Here is a 10,388-nt window from a genome sequence, read left to right on the forward strand (position 1 = left end):
GGCACTGGTCCTGGTGTGGAGGCAGCAGGCAGCCTTCCCTATCTGTTGTTGAGGAAATGACTCTCTTGGTTCTGTCATGCCTGTCAGCACATGTCTTCCTCAGAGGTGGGTGTATCCCTGATTTGGGAAAGAGAAGACAGGAGGATTGAGGTGGGGGAGAATCATTCTTGCAAGAGATGCTGCACTTTTGCAGAGTTGATAATGACAAGCATGTCAGACAATTGAGTTTCAGACTGGTTCCTAGGGACACTGTTCATGGCTTTCTGCTCTGGTGCTTGGTTTCCTTGGTGACAGGATGGCTGCCTGGCAGAGAGCAGCTTTGGGGCCACCTGACTAGCTCTGATGCTAACTGGTTCTGACAGCTTTGATTGGGATGAGAAGATTGAGGGTCCCTTCTGGTTTTCTCAAATTAAACCCCCCGTCTTGGAGTGAGTTTGTTTAGAAAGGTTGCATTAGATTAGAGGACTTTTCCTGCGATAAGGGAGTTCTTTTACCATAGAAGTTGACTTGTTGGGGCTGTTGGCAAGATTTCTGAGGTCAGGCTCTGCAGAGCAGCCCAGCCGGGTAAGGCTGAAACCTCGTCTGCTTTCCAGGCAATGTCTCTGAGAACTGTGCACCAGTCAGGTTTCAACAGGAAAGCAAAACATACCAGTTACTTAAACAGTGAGAATTTAATCTAGTCAATAGCTGAAGTCGGTATTAGAGTATGAAAAGAAAATATCAAGATAAACAGAGGCAGTAACTGCAGGAAGCAGCTCTATTTCTGGAGTGGGAGAACAAAGGGAGGAGATTGGGTGCTGATCACTTACAAGCTTGGAAAGGGGGGCCCTGTGGACTGGCACCCTAACCTCCAAGGAAGGGCAATGACCTGGTATCTGTGAGGCTGGTGGTGGCAGTACAGAAAAACTGGAAACTGGAACACACCACTATTGGAAGGAATTGTCCCTGCAAGGTATAGAGTCATTGCCAGGGTGATGCTCATAGGAACAGAGTCAGTGCAAAAGGAGCAAGTCGCTGCTTTCTTCTCCAACTTTGCAAACCACCTGGTTGGCAGAGCCTATCTGGGAGCCAGCTGGCCACAGAGAACCGTCTTTGTAGAATCCCAGACCCAACATCACAGAGTAGAGAAGAGTGGGTCTGAGGGACACCACCTTCCTAACCAGCACAGGGAGTCTGAACAAGACTGTCACGATAGATGAAAAGACAGAAAACACCAGGCCAGGAACACTCATACCTACCCTTTTACTGGTGGACATCACCCCATGTTTACTTACTTCTTTGTGATTATTGGGAGCTTCTGACATTGGCCTCTTTAAAAGCAAATAACAGTAACATGGGGGCAATTACCTGTGTGTTCTGGCACCAAGGAGAATGGGAGATGGTCCCAGTGTCTAGCGTTGGTCCCCTTGCTTCCACCTTGTTCCTGAGCTCCTGCTCCGGGGCCCAGAACAGCCTGGCACAGCCTGACCTGTGCATCCCTCACCTAGTTCACCTGCCTAGATCTGCAAGTTTTCAACTTGCTCCTCGGGAGCAGGTGGGTGGGTCACCAAGTAGGACAGTCGTCCTGTCCCACAACCCTGTTTCAGCTGGAATAGCTCCCCAGCATTTCTCTCCCATATTGAGTTTGAAGAGGAGGTTCTGCAGGGAACGATTGCTTGGAAACCCTTAACTCAATCTAGAGAGAGAAGCCTCCACCCTGCCGACTGCCAGTGTGCTGACAGGCTCACTTCCACACTCTCCTCCTCCGGATGTCCTCAGTGCCTACCAGCCTGAGGCAGGTATTGGTCCCCGTTTGTCCTTCAGAGACTGACCCTCCCCAAAACCTCTTAAGAGTATCTCTTCAAAGGCATGTTGGTGTGTGGCCTGCTGAGTTCATGGGTTATGCTCATTTGCACGTAGGTATGACCTGAAGAACTGTTTTTGTTCATTTGTTGGTAGGTATGTTTTTCTGTAAGAAGCCTTTTAATCCACCCCAGAGGAAGAGAAGGGTAGGGAAAGGGGTGATTGAATAGGAAGAAAAAGTATTTTTCTCTTTCCAAATGGACCCCAGACCCATACCTGCCCCTACCTAACATTTGTAGGAGGTGGGGTAAAGTAAGTTTACGATTGTACATGAAACCCAGAGTTTATTCTCATATTGTTATTTATTAATTATTGTATTATTTTTCATACAAGCAACTATAAACCTTCTGCCCCACCCTATATAAATGGAGGCAGTTGTCCACACCTCCACCTTCTCTTCCCACCTCCAGCTTCACTCAGCTCCCATCGAACAAACACCTCAACCCACATGTGTAAGCCCCACCTGAAGGCCTGCCACAAACTGCTACCCTCAGCTACAGGAGACCATTCTGGGTGGCGTAGGCCCAGACAGGACGCACACCCACAAACAGGTTCTCCCGTGGGCAATCAGGCCTGCATTGTACCTAAGCCACCTTGAGACTTGCTTTTTGCTAAAACCCTCTCACCCTGAATTGAAGCAGAAAATGTTGACTGCATCTCTTTAAAGTAACTTCCTAAAATCCATGCTAAACCCCCCAAGGAGGAGTGTAACCAGTTCGACCACTTTTCCCTTTGCATTTGCAAATATCCTCCTTCTGTGACGTGATTAGCGGCATCCTCTCCTTTGTTTTCTGTAAAAGGTAACCACCTAAGGTGAACCTGTGCATAGTAAATGAGGACCCTCATGTAATGTGCCCAGAAAAGCAATAAAAGCTTGTCAAAGCAAGGGTCAGGGCACTGTCCCCTTGAGAGAGTGGCTGAGGCGCTCTGAGGCTTTTTGCCTCTTAAGAGAGAAGCCGCACCATCCCTTTTCCTCCACAGGACTCAGTAGTCCATGGGAATTTGTCATGTCTCAGGCCCCACAAGCTGGGGTCCGCATCACTCAGCTGTCCCCAAGGACGAGGGGAGCCATCCAGGTGGAGCATAGGGAGAATGCTCACGCAGCCCTGGAAGAGGCAGGGCACTCGAGCAGAGAGTTCTGAATTCCAGGTCCCCAAGCATGGTCTAAAGGGACAACTGACCTTGACTGGCACAGACTTGGCCAGAGGACACCAGAGCCAGAGCAGGTCTCCTGAAATCATGGCCCAGGGTTGCAACCCGAGAGAACAGAAGAGGCTGCCTGGGCAGAGCAGAGCCTAGGAGAAGGGGAGTAACCATGCAGCCAGTACCCCCCGCTTCCTGCCCCAGGCGAGCACCCCTCTGCCAAGGCAAGAGGCAAAGAAGTCAAGGTAAGGGGCCTGCACTCAACAGCAGAATTTCTGGCCGAGAGGATGATATGAGAAACTTTGAAAAACCTCTGTTTAACCTTTATTTGCCCAGGCCCCAGGCGCCCTGGGGAGAATGATGGGGCTGTCTAGGATAAGTAAACAACAGTGCATTAGCTAGGACTGAGATTAACACCCCTGCTTCTGTGTCCTTCGAGCCCTGGAACTGAATAATAGGAGCCTTTGAACCCTGCCCCGTAAATAGAACTAATTATCGCATTCTGCTTCTGCCCCGTAGACACCTGTGTCCTTGAGCCCTGGCTCTGCCCCTAGACAGGACTAACTTCCGCATTCCGCTTCTGTATCCCGCCTTGCCACGTAGACAAGAAGACCCTAATCTATAAAAACCCCAGGAATCCTTTGTTCATTGCTCAGAATTTGGAAATGACTCCTCTGAGCCCATGCATGTAAAATAAACCTCGTACTCCAAAATCCCTCGGTGTTTGGTCGCTTCATTTCCCACAACATTTGGTTCCCTGACCGGGAAGTCGCGACCTCACACTAATTCAGGCCTTTTGTCACCGTCTGGAAACGCCGGGAGGCGGCCGCAGGACCAACTGGGGAAAGCGGGGGTGCACGTGCCCTGAGATTTCTTAGGCCCCGTCCGGTTGGGGCAGCGGCTGCTGACCCGCACGGCCAGGCGGGAAGTGAGGGATCTTGGACTACGGTTTGATTGGAGGCGCCAAAACTTGGTGAGTGCCCCGGGGACTTGTCCCGAGACTGGAAGAGGCTGATCACCTCTCATTGGAACCTTGGGTTGGATGCATTCCGACCACTCGAACCCTTCTCGGGGGGTTTTGTCCTGAGTTTAGGTGGGATCCATACCGGGTTCCACAACTTGACCCTTACTCAGGGGGTATTGTCCTGAGTTTAGGTGGGATCCATACCGGGTTCCACAACTTGACCCCGTACTCAGGGGGGTATTGTTTAAACTCGGAGTGCTTGAGCGTGAAAGTGTGCGAGACTGTGTTTGTGGCTCCACGGGCTGGTCCTACGGAGCAAGAGTGGGTCCCAACCTGCGGTTCCTGTGTCAGGTCATACGGCATAACGGTTGGCAGCTAACCCCGAATTCTGCTGGGGCAACCTTAGTCAAGACCGACTTCGTCCCGCGAGGGAGCAGGCCAGGCGGACGAGCGAATCTACCCCACCCTTTGTGTGTCCACGTCGTGTGGGGCTCGGCAGGTATGAGTGAAAGAGCTGAAGTTGTGTGAGAACCGCGGTTCGCCTGTGTGAGAGGAGAAACTGTATCTGTGCAGTCTTTGTTTGTCACGGCTATGTCATTGTCTGTGAGTTTCTATGTCTAATTTGTAGAAAAAAAAAAAAACGCGCGCCAGCTGGGTCCGCAGGTGCCGGAGCCGAGGAATCTGACTGGTTGAAACAAAGCAGCACAGAGGCCGCGCCGGTGTTGACGAGATGAGTATTCTGTCCCCAGAGTTCTCCCAATCAGCAATGCTGGGACCCTCGCTCGCTGATTGGAAAAGCGCGCACACTTCTCGCGTCCCCGCACCCCCTTTCTCTTCCCCTTATCGGCACCCCAGGTGGCGGGGCGGGGGCGGGAGGCTGTCTCCTCAGGACAGACGGGATTGCCGAGGTGCTGGGTCGCTCCTCCGAGCGATCGCTTCCCCCTCCCCAGCCCCGGAGACAGGGTCGGAGGGCGGGAGCCAGGGGCCTGGCGGCTGGGGGGCAGGACAGGCAGTCCCCAGTGTGCAACGGGCTGGTCGAACTGTCTAGCCTAGAGCAGGAGGTTTCCCTGCTAGCGGGAGACCTGGATTTTCTTTGGGAGTGCTATACTGTAAACCCCCTCCCAGTCCGTGCTGACTTCAGTGGCTGGCAGCCCTTCCCCCACAGGCTACTGCGATTTGAGCTGACTAGGGCGGCAGGCCCCGCTGGCTGTTTCCTAGCAACGGGTAGGGTTTCAGCCAGTGGGCGGGGCTGATGGCAGGCACTGAAGTGAGTTTTCTGCTGCCGCAGCTTGAGGCGTGAGGAATTTTAAGTTCTAAAATGTTTGCCAGTGAGGACCTTGTAATTCGACTGGTCTGGCAATTGTGAGACGAGCTCATCATACTTTAAAAGTCTTGATCCTTTCTCCCCGAGAGTGATTTATTGGCCATTTTAACTCTTAGCTCGGAGAGGGGAGTGTGCTGTTTGCCTTTCTGAATGACCTTTAGCTCCAGATTTCTCCAAGCTGTGTGGAATTCCAACCAGCGCCCCTGGAGTGGTCACCTAAGAGAGACTTTTAAAGAGACTAAATTAATGCTGCAAACAAGCAAGAGTGTTTTCAGATTCTTCATGCTGAAAGTAACTTTGTAAAGTCTGTGCTAATTCTTCCAAAATTGAAATGTAACCAAACCTGTTACTTTTATGTATCCCATGTGTTTATATGATTTTTCAACTAACTAGATTTAAGAATTTGAGCTGTAACAACCCAGAAATGCCTTAATTAATTCCTGTTTGTACTCTATAATGTATATGGAAATTGTTCCTTGTAATTGCATTCGAGAATAACAAATAGCAGATTTCACAGGCCTATTTTGATTTGATTTTATAAACAAGAGTAAAGAGATATTGCTAACCGCTCTGTACCGCTGCCCTTAGGGTCTGGGGGCGGGAGACGACCTCTGGAGTGCAAGACTCCCTGGTGGCAGGCACTGCCTTGGGTTTCTCTCCCTGCCCCCCCAGAGCTTGGTCAGAAGTCGGCAGCGGGTGGGACTCCCCCCCCAGCTTTGACAAAGCCCTGAGTCCCCGTATATTCTGGGAGAAGCGCTTTCTGACTTCGATCTCCTTAGGCCTGAATGCCTACTGGGGAGAGGTGCAACTCCCGTGCCTTGCTAGAGTTAGGAAAAATTTGGCGTCACAAAGGCTTGCTAATGAACCTGTGAAGTCTGCTAAGAGTGCTTTCATTCATATGATAAGAGTCCGAGGGGTCCTAGTGTGTGAGAAGCTTAGATAGAGCCGCTGGGACGGCGGATAGGCTGCCTCTGGATTGGGAGCAGGCTTAGGACCTCGTTTGCCTCTTCCCTCTGGTGCCCCTCGGTTGTCCCTGCTCCCCTGCACACTGGCTCGGCCACTGGGGCATGCTCTGAGCTAATTCCTGTCATCTGTCTATGTAGGGGAGCTGACCTGGGTGTCCTGGCTTCCCATGACTCTGGCATGGACTGCCCTGGTTGTGGATAGGTTCGGGGTTCCCTCCGGGGGCCGGCCGGCTCCGAAGGTCAGCCATTCTGGGGTACAAAACGTTTCTAGCTGCAGCAGTCAGGTTCTCTGTGTAACTGATTCTGATAGGAATCGCTTTAGTTTTGGAAGTCATCAACTGAGATCCAAGAGTGACCACCTGATTTATAGGGTATGGTATTTGCAAGGTCTAGGCTTCAGAAGGTTTGAAAGGAATGTGCCTGCAAATCTAGAGACTTTTAGTAGAAGATACCTGAAGTACTAGGGATTTTTAGCTGCCGCATACTGAGTTTAAGCAGTAAGTTTAACTACAGCCTTTCCCAGTGTGGGAAAGAAACCAAGATTAAAAGAAAGTGATAGTTAGATCTAAATGAGCAAAAATATGTACAGAGGATATGAAAGTTTTAAACCTAGAATAAAGGAAACCTCAACTACTTGTTTTCTAATTTCATGGGAAAAGCAAATTTCTCACATGTGGTTCTGTTTCTAATCAGAAACCTGTGTTTTAAGACCTATTGAAAGTCACCTGAAGACCTAAGGAAGGTCACTGTAACCGGTTGGGGAGAATGCTTTTGCCACCTGGGACCCAGGAAGGGTCATTTGGGCTAAAGTGTTTCAGCCTGAGGCAAGATTGAAGAAATCCTCATGCTTCAACAATACCTCCGGACAAGGCTGATGAGTGCTTCAGCCTGAGGCAAAGCAGCATGTCTCTGCCAAGAGACCGGGCCTGAAGGAGCATGTCTCTGTGAGGCACCAGTGGAAGCACTGGTGCGAGAGAATGTCTCTACCTGTATTGTTTCGGAACACTGTGTTTCAGATTTTGCTCTGTATCTGCTCTGAAAAAGAAACTGAGGATTCCAAGAAAGGTTAAAACTTCATACTCTGTAAAAAAAAAGTGAACAAAAAAAAAAGTATAAGATATGAAAATGAAAAAGTATATAAAAGGTTGTAAAAGTTTTTGAATGTTGCTGAAGGGCTGTGAGAAGCTATGAAGATAGAAGAAAGTGTATAAAAGGTTGTAGAAGTTTGCAAAAGTTTTAGAAAGGAATTATGTGAAGTTAGTAATGAAAGGTATAAAGCATAGAAATGCAATCTTAGTAGATATCAGAAGGGAAAAAGATTTTCCATTATGCTTTATATTTTTCTCCCTATCTGAACCCTTCAGAAATTGGCATTCTAAGGGAACGAGTGATAACATAAGGTTTCTTTGCATAAAACCAATAAGACCAGTCTTTGATAGTAGTTTTGTTAACCAGGACTTTGACTGAAATGTCACGCCTAAAGGAGGCATATAGGTTCTGGTCATTACCAGAAAGCTCAGAGGAACTAGGATTGACCTGTGAAGCTAGTGGAAGCCCACAAGAAAAGCCTGGTACTTTGGTTAGTTGTGTGGTTCGTGCCAGTCTTTCCAGGGGAGGAATGAAGGTTGCTTTCCTGAAAGATGGCTGAAAAGGAACCTGTAAGCACAATGAACGCTCAAGGATTTGAGTGAAACAACTGGTACAGGCGAGGCTAGATGTGTGGCACTGCTATGCCCTGAGGGGCATATTGAAAAGTCAATCTAAGAGTTCCCTGGGTGAGTATAAGTTCCAGCAAAGCAGACTTAAGGATCACAAGTGATCCAGGCTGCTCTTAGTGTGTTTATGCAAACGAACAGTCAAAAATCAAAAGCGGGACCCAAAGTAGTCCCTGTAATAACAGTGAGGGTAATCTTAAGGAGAAAAATTATAGTTCAAGGAAAATCACAGTGCTCAGCATTAGACATCAGAATGGTACAGCTAACTGTCTTGAAAATTTGCTCTCATTTGAAAGTTAAAACCAGGTTTATAATGTCACCAAAGATGTACAATTTACAGGTGCAAAGGACCTTGTCAAATTGCCACTGTTAAATGTCATTGTAAGAAAGACCTTGCAATAGAGTGTCTTCCCAAAAGACAGTCTCACAAGCGCAGAGACTGGTTTAGGGATAGTTATATAAATTAACCTGTGTATTCTTCTGTTTTCATAGGGCCTATGCCTATGACTTGCCTATGCCTATGAGAAATTAGTGGCAAGATGGGCCTCACTTAAGGAGCCCATCTCCATCATTGCCCCACTGAGACTCAATGGTTTGGCTGAACTAAGTAGTTGGGTTAGTAAAAGACTGGGGCGGTTTGTGGGCTTCACTTTAGAACTAATTTTCTCTTTTCTGTCTTGATAGCTTGGACAGAAAGGGCTCAGAAACCTGAAAGGAGGGAACTCCTAATCGTTACTGAAGTGTCTGCCCTTGTCAATTAATAGTTATAATTAAATTGTACTTCCAATTTCTTGCCTAATCTGTCACCTCCAGAACATGACCTGACCAGAATGACAGCGGTCCAGTAATGCCAGCCTCTGGACACCAAGCCTGCGATGTCCGGGTGACAGCCAACTGACCAGGACCCTGTGAGGTCTTTCCCCTTACAGGAAAGACTCCCTCCGTGCTGCTCCCCTTCAGGGCACCCCAACCCAAGGGTAAATAAGACAGCGTCCATTTCCAGCTTGGAAGAAGTTACAAGAAGATGAGACCTCCGTCCCTTTTCCTTTATATAATTATGAAGTAGGTATAAATCTAAAAAGAAAAATATTGATACAGAGTGCGTCCACGGGGAGCCCCAGAAAAGATTTAGAATGGGATCCAAGGTTCGGGGTATCCAAGAGATATTGAGGTATACTCACCACTCCCCGGGAGAGGGGGACGAATAGAGCGGGGCCAGTGAGAGATATTGTACATAACAACAGGTTGCAGCTGACCTCTAAAGTAATTATTTGACATATAGCTTTTAGCTAGTTTCATAGATATATTAAATAGTATAGCCAGACTTAGAGCTAAGGAAATAAAGTCACTTACCCAGGATGTAGCTAAGAGCAGAGCCCCTAAGGGGGAAGGCCTGTGTCAGAGCTTGGAAAAGATCAACTCCAGGCCATGAGGGGATAAACTACCCAGGTGAAAGAGGGCACCGCATAGTTTAAGGCAGAGTGCCGACCCCTGCAGCTTTGGTGAAAGAGGCCCATGTGGCTTTGGGGGTTCCCCTTTTGGCTGTGTAGCCTAGAAGGCAAGAAAGACTTTGACTAGAACTTAGTACAAAAAAGGACCTCTTGCCAGTGGACTGTGAGGGAGTGCCACATAACTTTAGATTGGCTAAAAGATCCTGCCTGATGCAGCTAATAGTAACAGCAGCCTGAGACACAGATGTGTGCTCTTTCCTGGTTTGCAGTGCCCGGAGTTAAAACGGTGCAAGTAGGGAACAAAGACATGAAAGTATTTTGAGTTAAAAAAAGGGAAGAAAAACTTAGTTTCTGACTGCTCTTTTGCAATAATAGAACTAGAATTATAAGTAATAACAAGAGAAAAGGAAAAAGAAACCTCATTAATACTCTAAATCTAATAAAAGGGGGGGACTTGTTTATTCTTACAAAAATATATATAATGCTTAAACAAGCAACCAGTGTTGTTTAGCATAAAAGGGGGAATGATATGAGAAACTTTGAAAAACCTCTGTTTAACCTTTATTTGCCCAGGCCCCAGGCGCCCTGGGGAGAATGATGGGGCTGTCTAGGATAAGTAAACAACAGTGCATTAGCTAGGACTGAGATTAACACCCCTGCTTCTGTGTCCTTCGAGCCCTGGAACTGAATAATAGGAGCCTTTGAACCCTGCCCCGTAAATAGAACTAATTATCGCATTCTGCTTCTGCCCCGTAGACACCTGTGTCCTTGAGCCCTGGCTCTGCCCCTAGACAGGACTAACTTCCGCATTCCGCTTCTGTATCCCGCCTTGCCACGTAGACAAGAAGACCCTAATCTATAAAAACCCCAGGAATCCTTTGTTCATTGCTCAGAATTTGGAAATGCTTCCTCTGGGCCCATGCATGTAAAATAAACCTCGTACTCCAAAATCCCTCGGTGTTTGGTCGCTTCATTTCCCACAAC

The 10,388-nt window shown here is 48.1% G+C and overlaps 1 long non-coding RNA gene across 1 annotated transcript; it reads left to right on the forward strand.

The window, feature by feature from the left end:
* Nucleotides 1-5,135: 5,135 nt before the first annotated feature.
* LOC128627327 (uncharacterized) lies at nucleotides 5,136-10,356 on the forward strand. Its single transcript, XR_008391493.1, has 2 exons — nucleotides 5,136-6,477; nucleotides 8,767-10,356. It is a non-coding gene; the product is annotated as an uncharacterized LOC128627327 (long non-coding RNA).
* The last annotated feature ends 32 nt before the right edge of the window (nucleotides 10,357-10,388 follow it).

Source organism: Artibeus jamaicensis, unplaced genomic scaffold (genome assembly GCF_021234435.1).
Source record: "Artibeus jamaicensis isolate MK-2021 breed Jamaican fruit bat unplaced genomic scaffold, CSHL_Jam_final contig_384, whole genome shotgun sequence".
NCBI classification, from domain to species: Eukaryota; Metazoa; Chordata; class Mammalia; order Chiroptera; family Phyllostomidae; genus Artibeus; species Artibeus jamaicensis.